General features: G+C 52.6%; 1 long non-coding RNA gene across 2 annotated transcripts; it reads right to left on the bottom strand.

Annotated features, from left to right (window-relative positions):
- Positions 1-614: 614 nt before the first annotated feature.
- Positions 615-4,071, bottom strand: LOC137462131 (uncharacterized). 2 transcript variants are annotated; one of them, XR_010993595.1, is made up of 2 exons: positions 3,063-4,071; positions 615-797 (listed from the first exon to the last, which is right to left on the bottom strand). It is a non-coding gene; the product is annotated as an uncharacterized lncRNA (long non-coding RNA). The 2 variants fall into 2 exon arrangements; XR_010993594.1 differs by having other exon boundaries at positions 3,073-4,071.
- Positions 4,072-24,313: the final 20,242 nt, after the last annotated feature.

Genomic DNA, 24,313 nt, shown 5'->3' with positions numbered 1-24,313 from the left:
AAATCAAAGATGTTTTTATAGAAGGAAAGGGGGAAAAGCCTTAAAGGTGTCGGGTTTGTGTTTGGGGTGGCCTGGGCAGGCACTGAGAGCTGCCAGCATGCCCACAGTGTTGCAGGCACTGCCCACGGGCACACGAGGGAGGCTCAGGGTAATTACCTGCCTTGGGCCTCTGCCAGGGGAATGGATCAACAGCACACTTGTCATGTAGGACATTATGGGAGCTTTAATGCCATTAATTTATGGCAGTGGCTCAGGAAGGCAGGAACACGGGCTTTGTGCTCCATCAGGGTGACAGCAGGGCCACACACGGAGGCAAAAGGTGGCACTGCCAGCAGCACCCAAAGCTCTGCAGGCTGAGAAAGGTTCTCTCCTTCTGCTGGGAGCTTCAGCCTGTGAGAACCCACAGCCCCAAACCCTCTGCTGCCAGTGGCAGGAGAGAATTCCCACTTTATTCTGTGTTTATGATTCCCCCTGGTTTGGTGGAGGCAGGAGGTTGCAGGATAAATCCTGCAGGGAACGTGGCTTTGCTGTGAATTCACACAAACTCGGTGCAGGTGGCTCTCACTTCAGACTGCCAGCTTTAAGCCTCTTCAGAAAGAACAATTGTCATGGTCTCCTCACCATAATAATCATTATTCACTTTTATTTAATGTGGTTACAGGTGGAAAAAACGGGGCTGGGGAGCTCAGGCTGTCGGATTTCAGAGGCTGAACAGACCTGCTGAGTCCTGGTGCTCACTAATCCATCGCCTGCTGCCTTCTGCTGTGACCTTCTGCAGTTCTTCACAGTGCCCCAGCCTGTGAAATGTTCCCAGACTAATTAACCAAAGTGTTTAATAAAGAACGGGGCTATTGCTGGGAATTTAGCATCTCATTTCTGAAGTATGGCGTTACTGAGTGTATTCCTGAAATCAGCCATTAATTCAGGCAACACATTTTCTGGCATTGGGAAGATAATGGCTCCCAATTTTCCTTGGTTTAACCTCCTGCAAATCTGCAAGACTTTCTGCAAGAATAATTTCCATTCGAACATTCCCTGACTGAGCTGTCTTACTTTCCAGAGAAACCAATAAAAAACAAAGGAAAAAAAAAAACCCAGAATGGAATTAAAAATGGAAGGTTTCTCTCTCTCAGCAGGAAGTGACAGAGGCCAACTTGGAAAAGTCCAGGATTTGTTATAAGCAAGCTGCATCCTGGCAGTAAAACCCAATTCCAAACATTTGCCTGAGCCAGAACTTTGCTGTGTTATTATGGGGGTGCTCAGAGCAGAAAATTTGTCAGATTTACCAGAGCCATACAAAAAGTTCCTGCAAGCAGCTGCACCCGAGGTTTCTGCCATTCCAGCATCCACAAATAAATGGGGATGGAGCAAGCTCCCACCCAGCTCTGGAAGCTGTGGAAATCCTGGGGCTGTATTGAATGCAGGGGTAGCTCAAAGGTTGATGGGGCAAACAAAAATTCCACTGCCCTGGTGGAGCTCTGGGCTCCAGTGCAGCTGCCAGGATGCTCTGCTGAGGGAGCAATGGGAATTCTGCTGCTGGAATCTTCTCATGAAGGTACTGAAACTATTTCCCACCCTTCCTCCTTGCTGCAGAGCCCTTTTTAGGAGTCATGTTTTGCCTCTTCTATTCGGCTTTTGCTGATTTATGCCCTGGCACATCTGTGAATCCCCAAAGCTGGAAGCCCTTTGGAATAATCAGAACTCATCTCTCCCAGTGAGCCCACACCTGAGTGGGCTGGTGAGAGGGGCTCAGGGCTTGGATCCTTGCATTTGGGATTTGGAACTCGCTGCCAGGAAGGGCAGTGGTGAAAGCAGCCGAGCAGCAGCTTGGAAAGGGAAGGGAAGATGTTTGTGAGCTGTGGAGCCTGCGTGGGTCGCGGGATTCTCCTGGCTGAGGGCAGAGTCATTGCTGAGGTGCTGAGCCCCTCCTGCTGCTCTGCAGCGTTCCCGTGGTTGTTTCCCCTTGTTGTTCCCAGCTCCCCGGGGCTTGCTGCCGGCTGCAGAGGGAGCAGGGATGGGGCTTGAGGCAGCAGCTCCAGCCACGCCTTTGATCAGGAACCGAGGAACCCTTTGTTCCCTGATCCTGACTTAGTGCCTCTGGGAGAGGAAGATCCTGGCTCTGCCAGATCCCCGCAGTGATCCAGGCCCCTCTGGACTGTCCCAGTCTCAGCTGCTGCGTGGTTGGAAGCGTTTGGAGGTGAATATGGGCAGGGAAACACATCCCCTTCATCGCTGACTCACTTTGGTCCCTGCTGTGCTGCGGGATCTCAAGAACCTGTAATCCTGTTGCTGGTGTTACATACGTGCATGCCACGGTACAGAGAGACCGTTCTCGCATAACACAGACCTCTGTTAGCCCTGATTTCCCCTTTTGCACCCGCACACAATCTCTCTCCCGTTCTCTTCTCTTCAGGCCAAGGGGTCTGGTCTTCCTCCTAACACTCCCTCATCCTTGTGCCCCCTCAGGGGCTCCTGCCTCGGGCTGGGATGAGCTCTGGGAATTGCAGTCCCTGAGGAGACACTGCCAAGCTGCTCCTGGAGAAGGGCAGTCCCTGGAGGCATGGGGCAGCCCCAGGCGGGTCTCAGCCCAGCCTGGCAGGGGGTGGCAGCTTCGGTTCAGTGTCTGCCAGCTCTGGGGGCTCCTGGAGCTGCCCAGGGTTGGCTGTGCAGGCTCCAGGCTCCCTGGAGAGCCACAGCACCATCTCCTGCCTGCTGCCCCTCTGGGCTCCCCGCCTCCCCCTGCTCTTACAGCCCGAGCTCTGCTGCGCAAACCCCCTGTCAGAGCTCCTGCCAGCATTCCTGCCTTTCCCCGGGAATGGAGGGACCCAGTGTGGCCCCAGCTGAGTGACCCGACTGTGTCACACCCCAGCTCTGCTCCGACAAACTCCAGCTCCCCCAGCCCAGGCTCCTCCACCAGGGAACGGCTCTGCCATGCGCAGGATAACGGTGTGTAAGGAAAAGAGGCTGGGCTGATGAAGCCATTTGTAGTTTGCCATTCCTTCCACAGCCTCCTGGCAGGGAAGGGCAGCTGTGGTTTGCAGCGTCAGGGTGGAATCCAGGACCTGGGCTCACCCATCAGCCTTCCTGTGACACTCCTGCAGCCCTGGTGCTACTGTGCTGCTTGCATTTGTCCCAAGAGGAGCTCAAAAGAAAGAAGAAAACTGAGGCTTCACATTTACAGCCTATCTGTGGCCCATTGTGTCCTTGTTGTTATCTGTGAGGGGGAAAAAAAAAATCCATTAAAATTTGGAGGTGGGAGATAAATAAATGCAATTATATTTCTAGATATCAGCAGCAAACTCCTGACAAAGTTCCAACGTTGTTTTGGTGCTGGGGATTAGCTGATAGTGTTAAAAAACAAGGCTTAAATAAAGAAAGCCTTAACTGACAAAACACAGACTTTCCCTTCCTGCTGCTACCAAATGTTTAGGAATAAAGGGTGTAAACAGTGATTAGGAGGCAAAATATTTGGCTCAGAGCAGGTGTGAAATTTACCAAAGGCACGGGTGAAAGTTGGAGTGTTTGAGTGTGAGTGGTGATTATGTCCTGGTCAGTAATTACAGCCTTTGAGCCTGACAAAACACTGAAATTCCATTAAATCCTGAGATTTAAGGTGGACTGGGCCAGGTTTCCCATCCTGTTCATCATCTGGAAGCACCTGCAGATTAGAAAAAAAAAGATCCTCACTTGAGGAAAACCCACAGCACCACCTGGGCTTGGAGTTCTCTCAGAAGAGAGGCTTTTTCTCCCCCTTTTTTTATAATGTTTGCATTTCAGTTGTGGTTTCTTTTGATGAGTTCATTTGCCTTTGTGTGGTTTGTCTGATTGCGAGGCATTCCTCCACTGAAAGAACATAAATATTTACAGAGCACCCTACATCAGAAATGTCTTTTGTAGCGAGATTCCATCACTAACAGCCTGCAAGGAAAACTTGCAATTAACAGCCACGGGTTGCTGGCATTTGCATCCAGGAGACAAATCCAATTTATTTGGTTTGATAGCACCAGGACTGGAGGTTTTCTCAGGAAAAAAAAACCAGGAGCTTTCCTATCGATAAAAGGCAATTCTGGCCTAAATTCCCAATTGAACGCGTTGTGATCAGGCAGTGAGAGGATATAGAAGTGAGCTCTGTAAAAACTTTGATTTGGTTACAAAGCGTGGCAGCTGATGGGACAAAGGGAACACCTGCAGGAGCCCATCCCTGGGGAATCCACGCACTTCTGAGGCAGCTTCAAAGCCTGCTGCCTCCAGCTCCTGCTCCTCCTGCCACAACAGAAGCACTCGGGGTGTGACAGCAGCTCCATCCTCGCCCAGCCCCTCGAAGCCAAGCCCAGCTCACACCAGGAGGATCTCACAAGCCCAAATCTTTCAGGGACAGAGGTGCAGGAGTCCCTTAATGCCTCTGCGTCTCCTTCCCATGTCTCCATCCCATCTTATCGTCACGGAAGCTTTGGGTTTGGTGAAAATCTCCAGGGAGGTTTGGAGTGCCCATTCCTGGAGGTGTCCAGGGAAGGGCTGGACCTGGCACTCAGGGCTCTGGGCTGGGCACAGCTGGGACTCGATGGTCTCGCAGGGCTTCTCCAGCCTCAGTGATCGCGGGATTCCATGGAAAAGAGATGTTTTAACCCACCAGGGATGAAGGCTGGGGCGCAGTCAGGCCCTGCCCAGCCCCGGCCTTGCTGTTGCCATGGTGATGTGGCACTGGTCTCACTGCTAAAGTTCAGCTCAGCTGGGCTCAGTCCGGCTTTTCCTTGCTCAGACTGGGATGCTGTGGCAGCAGAGCCTGTGGGATCTGCTCAGTGTGGATGGCTCCGGCCAGGGAGTGGCAGGAAGGGCACCCATGGCTGGAGACAGCAGCACTGCCAGGGCATCCCCCCTTCTCCGGGGTGATCCCGGGGCTCCTGCACCTGTAATTCATTAACTCATGAACCTGTAATTCATTAATTCAGTGCTAGTCAAGAGCTCATTCCGGTAATTCTATTGCTTCTTTTGTTTGGCCAAGCAGGAAAATCCCAGCAGCATCTTCCCTCAGCACTCCAGTGCTTTGCCGTGTTTCTGCTGCTGCGTTGATTTCACCCTGGGATCATTTAAACTGGAGAAGACCCTTGAGATCATCGAGGTCTCCCAGCACGGCCAATGTCCCCAGGTGCCACATCCACATCCTTTCAAACTCCCCAGGGATGGGTCCCAGCACTGCCAATGTCCCCAGGTGCCACATCCACATCCTTTCAAACCTCCCAGGGATGGGTCCCAGCACTGCCAATGTCTCCAGGTGCCACATCCACATCCTTTCAAACCTCCCAGGGATGGATCCCAGCACTGCCAATGTCCCCAAATGCCACATCCACATCCTTTCAAACCCCCCAGGGATGGATCCCAGCACTGCCAATGTCCCCAAATGCCACATCCACATCCTTTCAAACCCCCCAGGGATGGATCCCAGCACTGCCAGTGTCCCCAGGTGCCACATCCACATCCTTTCAAACCTCCCAGGGATGGGTCCCAGCACTGCCAATGTCCCCAAATGCCACATCCACATCCTTTCAAACCCCCCAGGGATGGATCCCAGCACTGCCAGTGTCCCCAGGTGCCACATCCACATCCTTTCAAACCTCCCAGGGATGGGGACCCCACACTGCCCCACCAGCTCAGGGTTAAATGCTCTGCAGCTCTCCTTTCCCCCAGGGCTGAGTGGGATGAGGGGTCACAAAACCCCCCCCGAGGAAATTCCCAGTGCTGGAGTCAAGCAGGAAGCTTGGAAAAGGCTTGGAGAATTTTCTTTCTCAAAAAAAACAAAAAAAAAAAAAAAAAAAAAAAAGGATTTTCTCCTCTCTGTCCACCCACCTGGCCCAGCAGGGCGGAGAGGATCCGATGTCGTGTGGGTGAGGAATGCACGGCCATGAAAACAAACTCGGTCTGGTGATGAAAGCCCACCCTGAGGGCCCCGCGGGGGCACACAGGGGACAGGGCTCTGGGAAGGGAAGTGGGAGCTGGCTGCTGTTCCTGGCCACTGCTCCGAGCGTGACCTGGAGCGCATCCCATCTCCTCTCGGGCCGCTCTCTCGGGTGGCAGGGGCAGCTGGCCCTGCCCGGGTTCCCAGGCTAGAAAGGCAGGCTGCCATGTGCCAGCCCCCCGGCAGCCGCGGAGGCAGGGCCCGCTGCGGGGCAGGGGACAGGCACAGCGCGGGGGGACACACGGAGGGGACACACGGAGGGGACACACGGAGGGGACACGGGCTCAGGGGAGCTGCGTGCTGCTCCTGAGGCAGAGCTGGCATGGCAGAGCTGGCTGAAAGCATCCCCCGCCAGGCCGCTGGGCATCGGGGACAGGGGCACTGTAGGGCACTGGCACTGTCACTGTCACTGTAGGGCAGTGGCACTGTGGGGCACTGGCACTGGCACTGTCACTGTGGGGCTCTATCACTGTCACTGTAGGGCAGGGCCACTGTGGGGCTCTGTCACTGTCACTATCACTGTCACTGTCACTGTAGGGCACTGTCACTGGCACTGTCACTGTAGGGCAGTGGCACTGTGGGGCACTGTCACTGTCACTGTCACTGTCACTGTAGGGCAGTGGCACTGTAGGGCAGTGTCACTGTCACTGTCACTGTCACTGTAGGGCAGTGTCACTGTGGGGCTCTGGCACTGGCACTGGCACTGTCACTGTCACTGTCACTGTAGGGCAGTGTCACTGTGGGGCTCTGGCACTGGCACTGGCACTGTCACTGTCACTGTCACTGTAGGGCAGTGTCACTGTGGGGCTCTGGCACTGGCACTGGCACTGTCACTGGCACTGTCACTGTAGGGCAGTGTCACTGTGGGGCTCTGGCACTGGCACTGGCACTGTCACTGGCACTGGCACTGGCACTGTAGGGCAGGGCCACTGTGGGGCACTGGCACTGGCACTGTCACTGTAGGGCAGTGGCACTGTGGGGCTCTGTCACTGGCACTATCACTGTCACTGTCACTGTCACTGTCACTGTAGGGCAGGGCCACTGTGGGGCACTGGCACTGTCACTGTAGGGCAGTGGCACTGTGGGGCTCTGTCACTGGCACTATCACTGTCACTGTCACTGTCACTGTAGGGCAGGGCCACTGTGGGGCACTGGCACTGTCACTATCACTGTCAGGCAGTGGCAGTGGCACTGTGGGGCTCTGTCACTGTCACTGGCACTGGCACTGTAGGGCAGTGGCACTGTGGGGCACTGGCACTGGCACTGTAGGGCAGTGGCAGTGGCACTGTAGGGCAGTGGCACTGTAGGGCAGTGTCACTGTCACTGTCACTGTAGGGCAGTGGCACTGTAGGGCAGTGTCACTGTCACTGTCACTGTAGGGCAGTGGCACTGTGGGGCTCTGTCACTGTCACTGTAGGGCAATGGCACTGTAGGGCAGTGTCACTGTCACTGGCACTGGCACTGTCACTGTAGGGCAGTGGCACTGTGGGGCTCTGTCACTGTCACTGTCACTGTCACTGTCGGGCAGTGGCAGTGGCACTATATGGCAGTGGCACTGTGGGGCAGTGACATTGTGGGGCAGTGGCACTGTGGGGCAGTGACATTGTGGGGCAGTGGCACTGTGGGGCAGTGACATTGTGGGGCAGTGGCACTGTCACTGTGGGGCAGTGGCACTGTGGGGCACTGTCACTGTCACTGTAGGGCACTGTCATTGTGGGGCAGTGGCACTGTGGGGCAGTGGCACTGTGGGGTAGTGTCACTGTGGGGCAGTGGCACTGTGGGGCAGTGCCTTGTCACCTGCTCACGTCCCACCGCAGAGGTGCCAGAGGAGCAGCACACGCCCTGCTGTCCTGCCAGGAGGCGGCTGCAGAGCCCTGAGAGCAGCAGCAGAGTGGCTTTGCCACAACAAGCTCTGAAGCTCCCCTTCCCTGCCACACCTGAGCTGCTCCCCCAGGCGCTGGGCAAACACACCTGCAGTGCAGCAGGCTCCCTCTGGAGCTGCAGGTGTGCTCAGGTGTGCTCAGGTGTGCTCAGGGCACTGGCAGCTCGTGCTGAGGTGTCTCTGTGTCTCAGGGAGTGTTTGCCAGGGCTGGGGATCAGAGGCAGCCCCAGGGACAGCAGCACCAGCACAGACCCTGGCCAGCGGCGGCGAGGGGATGAAAAGCTCTTGTGCTCGGGAGCAGGGCTTGGGGAGAGCACAGCTGCTGATGTGGGGGCGCAGAGCTGTTTGCACACACTCCTGCCGGGATGGGAGGGTGTGGGAATCCAGGGCATCGCTCTGGCTGCCCTGGAAGGTCTGGGACCCTGGCAGGGGGTCAGGACCCCCCCTGTACAGAGCCCCGAGAGACACTGTCTCTGATCTCTGTCCATGCAGAAGAGTTTTCAATCTTACAGGATGAATTACAAGCTCTGAGTGTTTGATATAAGTAGCAATTAGTGTGGCACGGGTGCAAAAGTAGAATTTTAGGGTTCTAGATAAGGGGTTCAAAGGGGGCAAGATGGAGGAAACTGGGTGTGCCTTGTCCTTTTTCTTCTTCTTCGTGCTCTCCATGTTTCACTGTGGTGTTGGCATTTTTCTGTTGGTTTGGGCTGGGGACACACTGTTCAACACGGGTGATAGGTATTGGCACATTATTGTAAATATACCACACGCAGTTTTTGGTATATAATGTTTGTATCATCCCACTGAGGGGCAGAGCCCCGCACGCTGTCCTGCAGGACAGACCTGCTGCAGGTCAGAGAGAAAATATTTTAGATAAGAAGGAATAAACAACCTTGAAAACCAGCACAGATGAATTATGACTCCTTCTTTGGCAGCGGGGCTGAAAGACAGAGACTTTCCACAATCTCGGGAGCATCTAAATATCACAGATCCCAACAGGAGGGCTGACACCCGGGCTGCAGCAGCCACGGGGCAGTGGAAGGTGCCTGGCAGGACAACCCTGCTGGGGAGAAATCACTGCTGCTCGGAAGAGCCAGAGGAATGCAGCTCTCTGCTTGCAGGAAATAAACACAGAAGTGAGCAGCAGAGCTGGGTAGGACCTGGAGGAATGTGTGTGTGCCACCTGCACCCTCTCAGAGGGCAGCTCTGGACAATATTCCCAAAGCTGGAGGTGCCACAGTGGGCATCACGGAGCTGGGAGAGGCTCAGCAGTGCCAGGCTTTGTAGGAAACACCTGAGAAAGCAGCAGAACATCCCCGGAGAAGATGGCGAGGTGGGAGTGCTCAGCCTCGTGGTGCTGACCCACTTAATCCTCCACACCTTAAATGGTTTGAATAACTGACAAATGCCTGCCACACCTCTTGGGCTTGGGCTGTTTTTCATCTGCACACGGAGATGCTGATTTGATAAAGGCTTATTTTCCTTGTCTGGCAGAGAGTTTCCATGGGAAAACAGCCCAGCTGCCTCCTGCAAGCTGAGATGGACACAGGGAATTCAAGCCCAGGACAGTTTGGGGCAGCTCTGAGTGGCAGAGAGGAGCCTCTCCACTGGAAATGCTTTTTCTGGGCCCAAATCCTTGCTCTGCACCCAGACATCCCCTTCTGGCTGGCAGTGATGTCCTATTTTCTGCCGAGGAGCCCAAAGCATCCCTCATCCCCTCCTGCCTGAGGAAGCAGCAGGGAGATCCATCTTGCCCTCTCCTTAGCTGTGTTTTATAGCATCAATGCTCACCTCTGCATTTTAATTGCCTGTATTTTAATTGCCTCTCCCCCCACGTGATAAATGCAAAGCTCACAGAACCCATTCAGGGAGGAAAAAAACAAAGGACTGGCAATAAAACTGGCATTTCCTAATGTATTCTTCCTCCCAGAGACTCCTGGCCTGCAAGAACTCATCTCTCAGTGCAGGGAGGATTTGAAAGCATTCAGATCATGCACACCTTATCAGTTCGGGAAGTAATAAATAATAATAGCAATAATAATTAGCAATTACTTCCCGGTGTAATTTAGATTTCTAAAGAGGAGCTCCAAGTGCCCTTCCCTGCTCCTGAAGAGGCTGTGACCCGGGCCCAGAGGGACTGGGAGGATTTAATCGTGGCACTGAGCAATTTCTCTGCTGTGGAGCTGAAGTGGAGCAGGCTGGCAGAGCCAGCGCTGTCTCAGGACCTTGCTGACACTCAGCTGTTGTGAGAATAATGGTGGAGCAGGGAGGTGACTTTTCACCTGCTCAGGGCTCACCTTCACTGGTTTGAAGCCCCATCCTGCAGGTTCCTACCCAGGCAGTAAAATTGCCTATTTCCTGCCTCTTGAGAAGGAGCAAAGCAGGTGCTTTATTAGCTGACATTTGCTGGGAGTTTGGGGGAGGATGTGGCCTCCCCCCCGCCTTTGTTTTTCACTTTCCTTTTCAGCAGAGGAAGCAGAAGTGGCCTCTGAGGCATTAAAACCTAAGAGATTTGATATCTAGGGCTGCAACCGCACCAACAGCCGCTGCTTGAGCCCATTTTCAATTAAACTTGGGGGTTGGCTTCTGTACTGAGCCAGAAATGAGGGAGCCCTCTCGTTTTAGGGGAGTGGATGGAGGTGTCTGACAGGACCTCCTGGTTTAACATCATTGACCTTCTCTTACTTCTCAACGTGGCTGCAGCAGAGACCAATCAGTTCTGGTTTTGTAGGAAACCTGGCTTTGCAGCTCTCTTTGTTGGATTGCATTTCTCTATCAAAATGTGACATATCAACAAGATAAGATGAAACACTTTTTTTACAGATGCCAAACTAAGGTTTCCACACAGCCATGGAAGGTTGGGCATGTCTGGGGTAGAGGGTTTAAGTATCAGTGCAAACATTTCCTAGAGGTTTTCCAAAGATCTGAAACACAAAAATCATCCTTAACTGCTCTGAATTTCTTTCTTCTCTCAGAAATGAACCCTTTTTGCCTGGTGAATGTTGCACTGGCTGTGTTTTGTGAAGGACACACATTTCCCCCAGGTGAACACGAGGAACTGCTCCCTGTGTGTGTGACACAGGGCAAACTCCTCTTTCCCTTTCTACATTTGAGCAGTTCCTCCTCTGCTGAAGGATTGGGCGTGTTTGCAGCTTGACAGATTCACCTGTGCCTGCGTTTTTCAGTCCTGAGGAGAAGCTGGACAAACTGCAGAGTGAATAATTCTTCCTCCCTTCAGGGCCTCGTGAAAGCTCCCAGCTGCTATCAGACATTATTCCCTGGGCAACACAAGGATCCTGTCCATGGTGACTTCAGATTTTTCATGGTATTCATGATAGAAAGGTGGCAGGGCAGCAGAGAAACTGGGCTGCCAAAAATTGGGAAGGGGAAGAGACACGAGGAGTAAATTCTACTTTTGTGTGAATATTCAACCCTTTCTTTAGCAGCATCACGGATTTTGGCAGGTTATCAGCTTGATACATGTCCTTTCTAGACTGACAGATGACTGCAGATCATTCTCTGCACTCTGCTGACCCACAGCAGCTGAAAATTCAAGGCAGCTGTTCCTGCTGAGCCTTGCTCCCCTCTCTGCTCCCTCCACATCCTCATCACCCCCTTTGGCTCCCTGCTCTTCCCAGGATTCTCCTTTCCCTGCTTTGTGGCCCAGTTTGCAGCACTATTTTTGAGAGCAAACCCTGCTCCACTCCCACACTGGGATGGATTAAGAGCTTGTAATTGCTGCTGCTTTAAACTCCTCATTAAGGAGCTGCCCAGAGCAGGTTTAATCAAGGCAGCAGCAGCAGCTGCCTGCCTCCAGGAAGGCTCTGGTGGTGACAACAAGCAGTGGCAGCTGGGGACACATCCCTGCTACCTGGGGGCCTCCCAGGGCACAGCAGGTGTGAAAACAACGCTGCTCCCCGTGGAACTGCTGTCCCAGGGGAGCCTGAGCTGCTGCTGGGGTTTTTCCTGTGCTTCCCTACGCCCCAGAACAGAGCCCTGCCAGCATCACTCCAAGTGCTCCCCCAGGCTCTGCCAGGACACAGCAGACTCCAGAGAGGAGGGATTTGGCCACAAACACTCCCTCGGATTTTCCTGAAAAGAAAGAAAGAAAAAAAAAAAAAACCCTTAAAACGTTCTCATTCTAAATCTGCAGCTCTGAGAGATTTGGAACCCTCCCACATCTCACTTCTGCACCGAGCTCTGCCAGGCTGGGAAGGGGCTGTGAAACTGCCCCAATCCCTGCATGGAGAGCCCTCAGCAGCATCCCCACAGCCCCTGCTGCTCCTGCCCCCTCTCTGCCAGCTCTGCCAGCCCTGCTGCCCCTCTGCCCCTGCCAGCCTTTCCCCTCCAGGCTCCCTTCCCAGAAATTGGGCATCAGCCGAGCTGTCCGTGGGGTCTGTGCAGGGAGGGAGCACGCAGCAGGGCCTGAGGGAGGATGGAAGTGCTGTGCAAACACTGAGGCAGCACAAGAGTCTCTTTGGGGCACAATTCCTTCCTCAGTGATCCCTGAATCAATCTCCAGGGCAGGGGGTGGGAGAAGGGAGAGCTCAGCCCCTTCCCCAGTGATTTCTGCGCTCTCCATCCCTTGTTCGATCCTTCCCCTGCAAGGACTTTATGGCAGCTGCAACCAGGATGTGTAACTTTAATTTTTGCCAGTTGCTGCTGCTCAATTTCTGTCTCCAAAGCAACCCTCAGTTTCTGTGTGGCTCCAAATCCAGGTCTCTTGGCCAGCAATGCAGAGAGCCCCAGGAATCTCTGTTCCTTTCCTCTTGAAGGGCACAAAGTGTGAAGGAATTCCAAAGTCTAAGCTGAGGATGGAAATGCTGCTTTCACACAATATGCAAATAAGGAACTCCTCACAGTGAGTCCCGAATATGGCAAATTTGGCAGGGGAGCTGAGACAATCCCACATTTGAGGTATTTAGTGTCCTGTTTAAAAACAGTCTCTGACTTGCAGCCACTCTGAGCAGACTCCTCGTGCAGCATCTGTTACCTCTCATCCCTCCAAAACCAGGATTCTCGCCCTTTTCCTTGGCAGAGGACACGGGCTGGGCTGGCCCCACAGGGTCTTGGTTTGAGACACCATGCCACTTTCCCCTCAAACAAAAATCTAATTCATTTGCTTTAAAGGAGGTTTAAGTAATAATGTTGTTTTTTGTAGGAGGAAACAAGGTAAGAATGCTCTGGAAAGCTCCATTAGGTGGATGGGACACCCAAAACTTCACATCAGTTTTTGCCAATAACAAACGTCTCAAAGCTCTGAAAGAGGCTCAGTAATTGAGACTGGAGGAGTTTTAAGAAGGGAGAAATGTGTTTGGAACGATGGGATCTCAACTTTAAGATTGTGGCGTGGATTTCTGTAACTGGACAATTTGCGCGTGGAATTATTTTTATTCCCTGAAAGAAAGGCGCTGTTTCCTCCTCCCCTGGCCCGTGTCCCTCCCTGGTGCCATTTGCTGAGGCACAGCTCACATCAGCTCACATCAGCAGCTCCCTGGCAAGGCAGAGCAGCTTTGCAGTGCCTGAGCACATTTGGCTGAGCAGAGAGGCAGGAGGGAGCAGCTCCTCGATGGAGCTGCTCAGCAGAGAAAGCACCCAGGGCACAGGAGACTTGGAGCAATGACACCCAGCCAGGGCTGGGGCCAGGAGAATCCTCCTGGAGAGCTCTCAGATGGACTGGGCAGCTCCTGAGGCCAGGATGGAGAGCTGGGGCCAGCACGGTGTGGGAACAGCCAGGTATGCTCAGCTCAGAGGGATTTTCCTGCACTGGCTCATTTGATATTGAGTTGAAAGTAAATTGGGCTGGCCACGTTTCAGCGTGGAATGGCAAATCCACAGGGAGGGCAGCTCTTCCCAGGCTGGTTCCTGGGTAAAAACAACAAACATCTGCAGAACTTGGTACCACAGCAACGATTCTGGTCCAAACCTTTCTCATTCGGCAAAACTCAAATCAAACCCGTGGTGAAATTGCTCCTGAAATGCTGTGAGCTTCCCTCTGGAAGGAAACCTGTCTGAGCTGCAAGGATTGTTTGGATTAGGAACAGTCTGACTTTGAAGCAGCCCCCAGTCTTTCTGGAAGGATGGGGATCTCAATATTCACTAATTAACCTATTAGTTTGAGTTAGATACCACCACAGCCACTTATTTTCTAATCTGGAAAACGAGCATTCCAGATGCAAAGGGGATGATTTCTTTTTCTCTCGCTCATTCTTTCTTTCTTTCTTTTCTTCCCTTACTTCTTTTTCTGCCTGGCAAAATGTTTAAATGCCTTGTCAACACAGAAGAAACACAGGGAAAAAAAAAAAAGTGACATGATGAAAGATTCAGGAAAATGGGGAAGATTAACAAAGCTTGATAGGCAGGCAATTAAAATCGAAGTGAATGATCGTTAGTATTCATTACCAGAAAACACGGGCAGGGAGGATTGTGCAGCTGCTGGAAATCCCCAGGATCTGACTGGCGAGAAGTCATCCCAAAAACCCACTTGCTCTTTTGGCTGGTGAAGTTTCTCCTGGCAGTTAAGTGGATTAGCTGCTTTTTGTTGCCTCTTCACCCTTCAAGCCTTATCTGGGCTAAAGAGTGTTTGAAAGGCCTTTGAAATGAGGTTCTTGTCAGGGCTTTCAGGGAGGTGAAATGTTTAATAACTGCAGCATGGTGACAGGCACTGATTGCACCCAGGCCAGCCAGGGACAGGCACGGGGCCAGGCAGCACCTCTGGAACAGGAGAGAGGCGGGGAACAAGGAGGGAACGTGGGGTTCAGGGCTCTCATTGTCCCGGGTGTCACCCAAGAAATGAAGGGAAGAGGAGAGGAATAGAGAAGGTGAGAAGGGTGAAGCCTGCAATCAGCTCAGGCCTAAAGGCAGACAGGATTCCGACTGCCTGTGAGAGGAATCTCTGGGAAAAGGGGAGCAGGAGTGGGTTGGGAGGTGATCCCTGCAGCAGGAACGCTCCAAGCCACCTGCAGATCCCAGAGGAGAGTCAGGCTGCTGTGTCCAGGAGCAGATCCCACAGCCAAACATCCCCCAGGATCATAACACAGCATGGAAACCTCCCTCAGCTGCAGGAACAGCAATTTCAAACAAAACACCTTGAACGTGAGCTTCAAAGTGCCCAAAAAATCTGCCAGGATACCCTGAAACAGCTCGAGAGCACAGCAAAGTTGTTTTCATGCAACATCTCCCAAGACTGGGAGACCTTCTTTCTGAGGGAAGAAGTCAAACCTGGTCTGTTCCTTGAGGGATAATGAAGTGCATTAATTGATCCTTTGGGCTTGCTGCAGGTTCCTGAAAGTCTCTGGATGGAGGAAGAGGGATTTATAAACTTTTTTTTAATGGTTATGGGTGTGAGGAGATGAAATTCAACCTGGTGTCACCTCCATCCCTAGGACACCACCGGCACTCTTCCTGGCACCCGCTTAACTTCAGCAAACTTGTTAATCACCAAGCAAGTGCTAATCACCTACAACAGAGTGCCTAAACACCCTGACAGGGATGTCAGGAAAGGAGCCAGAAAGCTTCGGGAAGCCTTTCCTGCCCTGAACTTGTGGCCCCACCACTCTGCTGCTGGGAGAGAGAAAATCCTGCCTTGAGCCCCGAGGGAAAAACCCCAAAGCGTGGCCAGGAGCTGCCCACCCTGGGCACTCTGGGCAGGCAGGACCTGGCAGCGCTGGCAGTCCCAGCCTAACCCCCTGCGCCTCGGCTTTCCCTGCCTCTCACTGGGGACTCCTGCAGCCCCGGCACCGATCTGCTGCTGGGGAGCTCCAGGCTCTTGGCTTTCATGTTGCTAATCTGTGATCTGACAGACTGAGGGGATTATTTAGGGCTGGAGCCCCAGTTAATGATGCTCCCAACGGGCACAGAAGAAAACTCCCCCGGCTTTTCATCTCCCTGTTGTAAACACAAACTCTGTTCTAGGAGGGATCTTGGAAGGGAGACACGGGCTGGACCAAGCCCTGGAGCTGAGGGCACTTCAGCTGTAAGCAGAGGATGAAAGGCTCTGGAAAAGGGGCAGGCTTAAGTCCCACAGAAAATCTGCATTATTCCTGCTCCCCACTGATGCTGCTGCTTGTGTTCCCCCTCTCCTTTCCCAGGAACTCTCTTGGACACCTCACCTTTTATAAAACTTGTCTGCCAGGAGGGTTATGACAAACAGCAGGACACAAAGACAGTTTTCCACATTTGATTTGGGTTTTTTTTTGCCTTCTAACATTTCAGAAGTGAGTGGCTTTGCTGTCTCTGCCTTCCTTGCAGCTCCAGGTGGCTCCAGGTGCCTCTCACTCCCAGTTAATGCCTTCCCTGCCTGCATGAAGCAGTGCTCTGAGGCTGGGGCCACACAAATGGGTCCCTGGGGAGGACAATGATGTGTGGCAGCGCTGGTTTGCATCAGCCAAGCAGCAGCATCCAAACAGCCAGGCCACCCCTTCCCACAGCAGGGGCTTTGGGGAGAGGAGCCTGAGCCTGGGGACAGGGATCCACCTGGGACTGGGCATCATTAAGGCACTACTGGGGCTTTTCTCTGTGTATTTTGGGATTTAAAACCTCCTCCATTTCAAAGCAGGTCCTGCTAAGATGGGCTCTGAACACGCTGCAGCCCAAACAGAGAGTTCAGGCAAGAGGGGAAGGTGTTTGCATCACTGAGAACCTTTTAAAATTGCAAAGCTGCCTAAAAGATTCCTTAAAGACTTAAAGGGCAGCGTTAAAGCAAATATCCTTCCCTGCTGGCTTTGGTGCCTGCCTGGCAGGCAGCTGGGGATGGGCTCAGTGTCCCAGGTCAGGCTCTGGCATTCCCTGCCCCCAGATCCATGGAAAATACATCCTGGGGAAAGATGAAAGGTGTCCAGTGATAACCAGGTGCCCAAACACAGCACAGTGTGATTGAACCCCCCTGGTATCTTGGCTAGGAAGAAATCTCAGCTTTCATTTGGGACAATCAAGACCAAACACGAGGGTTGTGCCTGAAGCCTCCCCTGTGGAACAGGAGGAAGGGTCCCCTGAGCTTGCCCCAGGGTGGCAATGTGAAGGTCCTGGCCCATGTGGGGGAGGTGGAATTGGCTGTGTGTCCTTGCTGAGAGCTGAGGCTGGTGCTGATCTGCCATGAGAACCTTCCCAGCTCTGCCCAGCTTAATTCTGCTCCGTAATTGCGAGGGTGAGAGTTTAATGAACGCAGGGATGTTGCAGGATTCCCGTTTTATTCAGTGTTTGTTGCCTTCCCCAGCTGCTGTCTGGGCTCTTTGGATATGGAAGGAACCCCTCAGTAGATCCACAAGCTGTGAAAACCTGAACTCCTTCCTTCTGCCACCCCTCCCACCTGCCAGAACCCACAGCTCTGAGCTCTCCCCAACAACAGCACTGTTTCCTCCTCTTGCTTCCTGTGAAAATCCACACGCCTGCCTTGCTGGATGATCACCAGGACATGCAATCCAAATCCCTCCTGCTCCACAGATGGAGAGGGAGACCTGCAGCCAGGAGAGGGGCAGGGCTGGCTCAGCTCCCCACAGCTCCTGGGGCTCTTTTTTTGCACCGAGGCTACAGAGTTGGTGCCTTCCTTGCTCCATGTCCAGAATATTAATGCAGCTCCTATTCCCTGGGCCCAGGGGAGAGCTCCCTGACAGGGTAACCTGTGCTTTTGTCCCTCTGATAAATGAGGCACCGTGTTCAGAACATCTTCTTGATATCTCTTTCCTGGCCTAAAGCATCCAACACGTTCCTTTTTAATATCTGGGCTGAACTCTGCAGCTTGAACAGCCCCAGTCAGAACATTTCCCTGTTCATCACTCAGCTTCTGCTCCATCTGGGAATGCCATCCGTGCCCTGCTGTCTGCTCAGTTCCTGCCTCATATTGGTCACTTTATCACCAGTGACAGCCTTGGGGATGGAGGGGAGGAATTCAGAGCTTCTGGACAAAGGTTTGAGCCCGGCGGTTCAGAGCTCGTGGTTTGTATGCTGGGATAACCAAGGCTGCAGTTTTAGCTCAGTGCTTCTGATTTCCTGTCCCAAGTGGGAGAGAAATGCCCCTAATAATTCCCAAACACAGAGCCAAGGCAGAATTCAGGCTACCTGAACATCCTGAAGGATATCTCAAGTGGGGATCGTGGGGGTCCCCTCTACATCCTCTGCACTGGAGGGTTTTTAACCCCTGAGCATCTGTCACAACCACCTGTTCTGCCCTTTTCCCAGCTTTGGAAAGAATGCAGCTGGAATTGGAACTGCTTGGCCATTTGCTCCCGCTGGGCTGGCTGGAGAGCTCAGTGAAACCAGGAGCCACTCACACACAACAAAACCCTTCTTTATCCCCCGGGGGATCCGTGCCAGCTCATCCTCCCAGCGCCAGCAGCTCCACGTGATTCACCAGCAATTTCTGCAAAACAAAGTCAGGACCCAGCTCCTGGCTGCAAACCAGGAACTGGGAAACTTCCCACACATCCTACGAGTCTTCGCAAGGGCTCGTCCTCAGGTGTGAGGGCTGTGCTCCCTCGGGATGGGATCTGCTCCCTACACTCCAAAGCAATGTCCAACATCTCCAGTGAGATCTCTGGATCCAGGCTGCTCCCATGGGAAACACGGGGTGAAATGGAGCTGCTCCTTGCAGGCTTTGCTTCCTGATCCTGAAATCAGCTGCCTGAGGTCTGGGGTGACTCAGCTCCATGATTCATTTTTCATTGATGAATTGGGAGAGCTGCTCAGAAACAGAAACTTGGCAGCAGCGAGGCAAAAGAAACATCCCTTAGAATGAAAAAGTGAGAATGGAGGTGAGTGGGGTGTGAGGTGTAAGACAGAACCTGTCTCATGCCATTGCAGGTGCTGTTTGTTCCCAGGTGTTCCCTCCGCTGGACTGGATGGAGAGGGAGGCACAAGTGTGGCAGAGCAGTCTCTGCTGGTGCAATCCCCACCTGTGGAACTGGGAGTGTTGGAGCTCCTCTGGCTGGGGCTCCCTCCCGGGCTCTCCCTGGGCTCGCAGGGATGCTGAGGTGGGAAATGCTCCTTCCCAGAGCCCCTGACTGAATCCATGGGAAATCTCCAGCTGGCAGGGAGGCTCACACGCCTGAGCCGGACACAGCTCCCCAGTGAGCTGCTGCTCTGCAAGTTTAACTCTTGGAAGAAGTGTTTGCTCTTTCAGTGTTTGTTCTTCTTTCTCCTCCTCTTTCAAATACCCCGAATAAAAGCAAATCTGTGTGTCAAGCATTGATGGAAGAAGTGAGACCATCCCTACAATCCCTGCCTCAGTTCTCACCCTTCACTTTTAACACTTCTGCCTCAGCCTAATCCTTCTCATTACAGCCCTGTCTCCATTGCTTTCCCCCCTGGAGATTCCAAAATGTTGTGTTCAGCAGAGGAAAAGGGGTGAATTTCCAGCTGGGGCAGGTTGGATGAGCTGCAGCGCTGTCAGCAGAGCTGGGATGATTTACTCTGACCAAGCACGAGCAGCTACAATAACTCACAGCTCCATGCTGCTGGAGGGCTCTGCATCCACTGCTTTTGTCAGCTTGGGAATGTGCTCCCAGCTAATCACGCTTGGGTTCCGTTCCTGGCAGCCTCCCGTGCCAAGGAGACATGGAGAGCTGATTTCCCCTGCCCTGGAAGCTGATCCTGGTGTGAGACACACCGGGGATGCACCCCTGGGGCAGGAGGTTTGGGGATCAGGCTGAGATCTTTATATAAACAACATTTCCACTCAGTGGTGGAGGGGAAAATCCTCTTTTTCCCAATTTCAAGCCTTGCCCAAGGCGAAGGTGTCACTCAAACCATTAAGAGGGAGCTGTAGGTCTGGAAAGGGGAGGGCCCTGATCCTCAATCCCATTTTTTTGAGCTCGAGACACAGCTTTTCCAAGCCAAGCCTTGTCTCCTTGCCAAGCCGTCTGTTAAATATTGCAGAAATGTTCGGAGCAAACAACATATTTATGCTTTCAGAGCAAATGATGGGTTTGTTTCCAAGCAAGCCCCGGTTCCGCCGTGATTTATTCCTGCAGCCTGCACCTTTCATTCCCTTTTAAAAAACTCACTGAATGCAGGTGATGGATTTTTGACATGATTGATTTTGACCTGCCTGGGCCTGAGCTAAATGAATCAACACTGGCAATTCCTGTGCCTGTGCCTAAGGAACAGCCCAGTGGATCAGGGCATCCTTCTTCCAGCTGGAAGGTTCCAGCCATGGGCCTTGATTTCCAGCTCAGGAATCATCTCCATCACACCAAACCGCAGCTGGGAAAAGGTGGGAATGTCCCAGAGCAAAACCAGGGCTGTCTCATACCCCTTGCATTCAGCTTTCACTTGTTTTAAAGGACTTTAGTCCAGGCTGACAAAGAAATTTAGGTGGGTTGATAGTGGCAACTTGTTGAAGCACCATTATTATTCCCATTAATATTTTCCATTAATGTTTCCATCTCAGCTTTCTGCTGAGAAATCCTCTTGTCTTGCAACACTTTTCCCTTCCCATTTCAGCCCGCAGAGGCTCAATTAAACAACTCCACTCACTGCTGCTTCCCCGAGCTCTCATCCTCGGGGATTTTGTTTCCTGGCAAGCTGCAGCTCGGGAATGCCGAGTGCCCAGGTGTGCCCGGCTTTGATGTTTATCACACAGCTACAAACACAGGCTTCCCAAAAATGCCGGGTTTAGCAGGAAAACAGCTCCGGGAGCCAGCCACTGGAGGGAGCCGCTGGAAGGAGGCTGGGCTTGGGCAATTTGAACCTGTTAAAATGGGATTTCAAAGGCCCTGGAGTCACAGGGGCTCCTGCCTGCAAACAGAGCTGAGGAGGGATGGAAATGCCCAAGCCATGAGCAGGTGGAGAGGGAGGGCTCCAGCCCAGCTGCCACCGTTCCCCAGAGCCTCTCACGATCCATGGAAAACCCTGCAAGATTTTGTCAGAATGTGTGCAAGCACCCCGGTGTGGGGCTGAAGCCAAGGCTGGAGGAAATCCCCACGCTGGGAGCAGCAATAAACCCTCGCTCAGCACCCCCTGAGCCTTCTCTGTGCAGGCTCAGCCCCCTCAGCCTCTCCTGGCACAGGGAGCTCCAGTCCCTCCACCTCCCACCGCCCCAGGCTGCTCCAAGCCCTGTCCAGCCTGCCCTAGGTCACTTCAGGGGTCCAGGGGCAGCCACGTCCTCACAGGGCAACAAAAGGGTGGCCCAGGGGATTTGTGTCTCATCCTGGGGGCAGGAAGCCTCAGCAGTGCTCCTGCATTTCGTGCTCTGCTCTTTCCCAGCCAGGGTGTTTGGTATTTCTGGGAAGGTTCTTGGTTCCCCTTCCAGCCACTGCAGCCCCTCAGCTGAATTCTGCAGAGAGTGAGCTGTTCAAATGGAAATGCAGGTCGAAGGCATAAACGCTGCTGTAACCTCCCCTCACTCCTGCGCTGCCCTGGAACCGACCCAGCCTTGGCTTTTATTTTGTAAAACCAAGCCCAGCTTCACAAAGGTTCCAAAGGCAGCCAGCCCTCTTTTGGCCTCTCCAGCATCCACTGGTTGCAGAGGGAAATTCCTCTTCTCCCCCTCTGCTGGAGCTGGGGCTGAGCCCCTGCAGAGATTCAGTGTCTTTTAACACCCTCCATAAATAAAATGTGCTTCCAGGAGAACAAAGCAGCCGGGGGGGTGCAGGACGAGGGCCCAGCTGGGCAGCTCTGGGGCGTGGGGGTGGCACAGGGACACCTGGCCCAGGAAGGGCTGCCCAGCCTGGATGGCACTCTGGGGACACACAGGGACATTTGCCTCAATTCATTCACTCAGGAGGGGCTGCCCCTCAGCTGGCTCTTCCTGCAGCAGTTTATGAGCTCTCAGAGCTGATCTTACCTAATTGAATTATCTCCTAATGAGGTCTGCGCTCTGAATGGGCGTGAGGGCAGGGGAGAGAAAAAAGAGAGAAGAGAAGAGAAGAGAAGAGAAGAGAAGAGAAGAGAAGAGAAGAGAAGAGAAGAGAAGAGAAGAGAAGAGAAGAGAAGAGAAGAGAAGAGAAGAGAAGAGAAGAGAAGAGAAGAGAAGAGAAGAGAAGAGAAGAGAAGAGAAGAGAAGAGAAGAGAGAAGAGAGGAATTATTGAATAGGCTGTTCAATATTCAGATTTTTCTCACACATGCCATGCACTGGATGTCACCAACACCTTCCTCTGTCACCCAGACTAATCCACTTGTCCAGAGCTTGCCCTGGAGCACTGCTGTGATCCCCTGGGAAATGGAGCCAGAGGGAGAAAGGAAAGGAAGGAAAGGAAGGAAAGGAAGGAAAGGAAGGAAAGGAAGGAAAGGAAGGAAAGGAAGGAAAGGAAGGAAGGTCCTTCCAACACCAGGACACTTCCCCGCTACCACCATCTGAAGGGCTGGGTGTTCACAGGCAGATGAGAGAGCAGAGCAGTGCTGAAGGGGAAATGGAAATGGAATCAGCTGCAAATGGAGCACATTGCTATGTTTAGCCTCGCCAGGCACGGAAAAATATTTATTTCCAGCCCCAGGGACAGAACAGGGGCACGTAATTAAGCAGCATCAGTGATGAAGGCCACTCTTTTGATGCCTTTCTGACGCCAGGGAACAGCTGCAGCAGCCCAGGAGCAGAGCTGGGGACACTAAAGCAGCACCAGGAGTTTTGGCCCCTGTTTGCTCTTCTTATCTCAAGGCAGGAATTGCCAGGGATGCTCTGGAAATCCCTTTCCCCCCAGCTCTGGGGCTGGAATCTCCTTGAGCTTCCTCTGGTGCTCTGCTGCTGAAACATCCCCAAAACACTGCTGGAACAAATCCATCAGTGCCCATTTCTCTCCTTTCCCTCTGTCCTGGAGCTTTTCCAGGCTGCTCTGCCGGAGCTCTGAGCACCTCCAGCAGCACCAGGGGCTGCATTCACCCATTCCAGCCCCTGTCTCAGACTTCCAGGCAGAGTTTTAAGGGAATAAAAGCAGGGTGTGCAGCAGGAGCTGTCTGAAGAGGCTCCAAGTGGCCAGGCTGGTGGTTTGTGCAATTCCTGTTGCATTCCCAGCAGGAATGTCCTGGGAATCCTGTAGCTTTCGCGAAGGTTCTCCCACCTCTTCACCTGCAAATCCCTGGCTCAGATTGCACCCAAAGTGTGGCACAGCTGGACCAGGACACTCAGGGACACCTGGGGAACTCAATCCAGCAGGAACTGAAATACAGGATGAATATTCTGCACCCTTGGGATGTGGCTCTGCAGGAATCCAGCTCTGCCTTTGGCATCTCAACATCTCTGGTAGCATAAATAAACCATTTCATGAGCAGGGAAAAGGGCAGAGAATGGCAGAAAAGCTTTCCTGTAATGAAAACTCTGGTGGGATCCTCCCTCCTGAAAGCTGCTCCCTGCCAGTCTGTGCCAATTTCAAAGGGAAAAACAAGTTATTCCTATTGGATCAGCACATTTGTCCTTAAAATGCTGGGTTTCCAAATTTCCTGCTTAAAGACTTGGATGGGAAACAACTCACAGGAGGTGCCAGCCTGCTTTTTGTGTGTCTGACGCTCCATGCACACTCCTGGTGACCTATAAATAATTAATAATAATAAATTTGCATATGCAGAGCTGCAGGCAGAGCCTCTCCCGTGCCTGTGCCCACACAAAGAGTTGGGCAGAGGCTTTTAGAGCAAAAATAACTCCATTTTCTGCCCCACCTGGGGCATGAAATTATAGCGCAGACTTTTAGCAGATTTACAGTCCCAAAAATGTAACGTGCAGGGCCAGGTTTTGGGCAAAAAGAGGAGTTGCATTGCCCTGTTCACCAGAGGGGTGAGGAGAAAAGGGTGTTTGTCTCATTTTTCCTTCTCCAAGCTGCCTCTGCCTCCCATTCCCACATTTTTTCCCTCTTTCCAAACTGCACCATCAGGAAAAAAACGTCCCAATAAATGATACATTGTGTGCAACCTCATTTTGGGCTTTCCAAAAAATGGCAGAGTGGGACTTCACAAAAACCTGAGTTTCCAATGCTTCGTACATTCATTTTTTTTCTTTTACAAGGGGTTTTATTCCCCATTACAAACGGTGCATTCATGCTTTGACAGAGGTTATGCCTGGATTCCCTGCACTCGGGGATCCACGTGCATTTGCTGATTCACTCCTTTTCTCCCTCATGCAACTCTGATTTTCCCCAAGCAGTTTCCAGATTGTGCCTCTACACAAGGATAAAATTAAAAGCTGATTAATTATGAGAGCTATCTCATGATTAACTCTACAGACAGAGTAATTTTTGATTTCCAAAGGGCACATTTATTTCAAAATTTGAAAGCCATCACACATCCAAGGGACCTCCTGAGAGAGAGCAAAATTCACCATGCAGAACTTACAATTCCCCTTGAATTTGTGGTTCCAGGAAAGCACAAGGGGCTCACTCAGCTCATGAGAGAATATGAATTTTCTCATGGAGAAATTTCTAGAAACAGGTCACCAGCACTCTCATTTTAAATATTTGGGGTTTTTTTCCCAAGGATCCCCTATCACCGTGTGGCTGCTCAAGCCTCAATGGCATTTTTCCTGTTTATCCTCCTGTTTGTGGGTTTCTGTTCCATT

Source organism: Anomalospiza imberbis, chromosome 24 (genome assembly GCF_031753505.1).
Source record: "Anomalospiza imberbis isolate Cuckoo-Finch-1a 21T00152 chromosome 24, ASM3175350v1, whole genome shotgun sequence".
Taxonomy (NCBI): domain Eukaryota; kingdom Metazoa; phylum Chordata; class Aves; order Passeriformes; family Viduidae; genus Anomalospiza; species Anomalospiza imberbis.
Note: the sequence above shows the minus strand (reverse complement) of the source record. Positions and strands in the feature narration are given on the sequence as shown.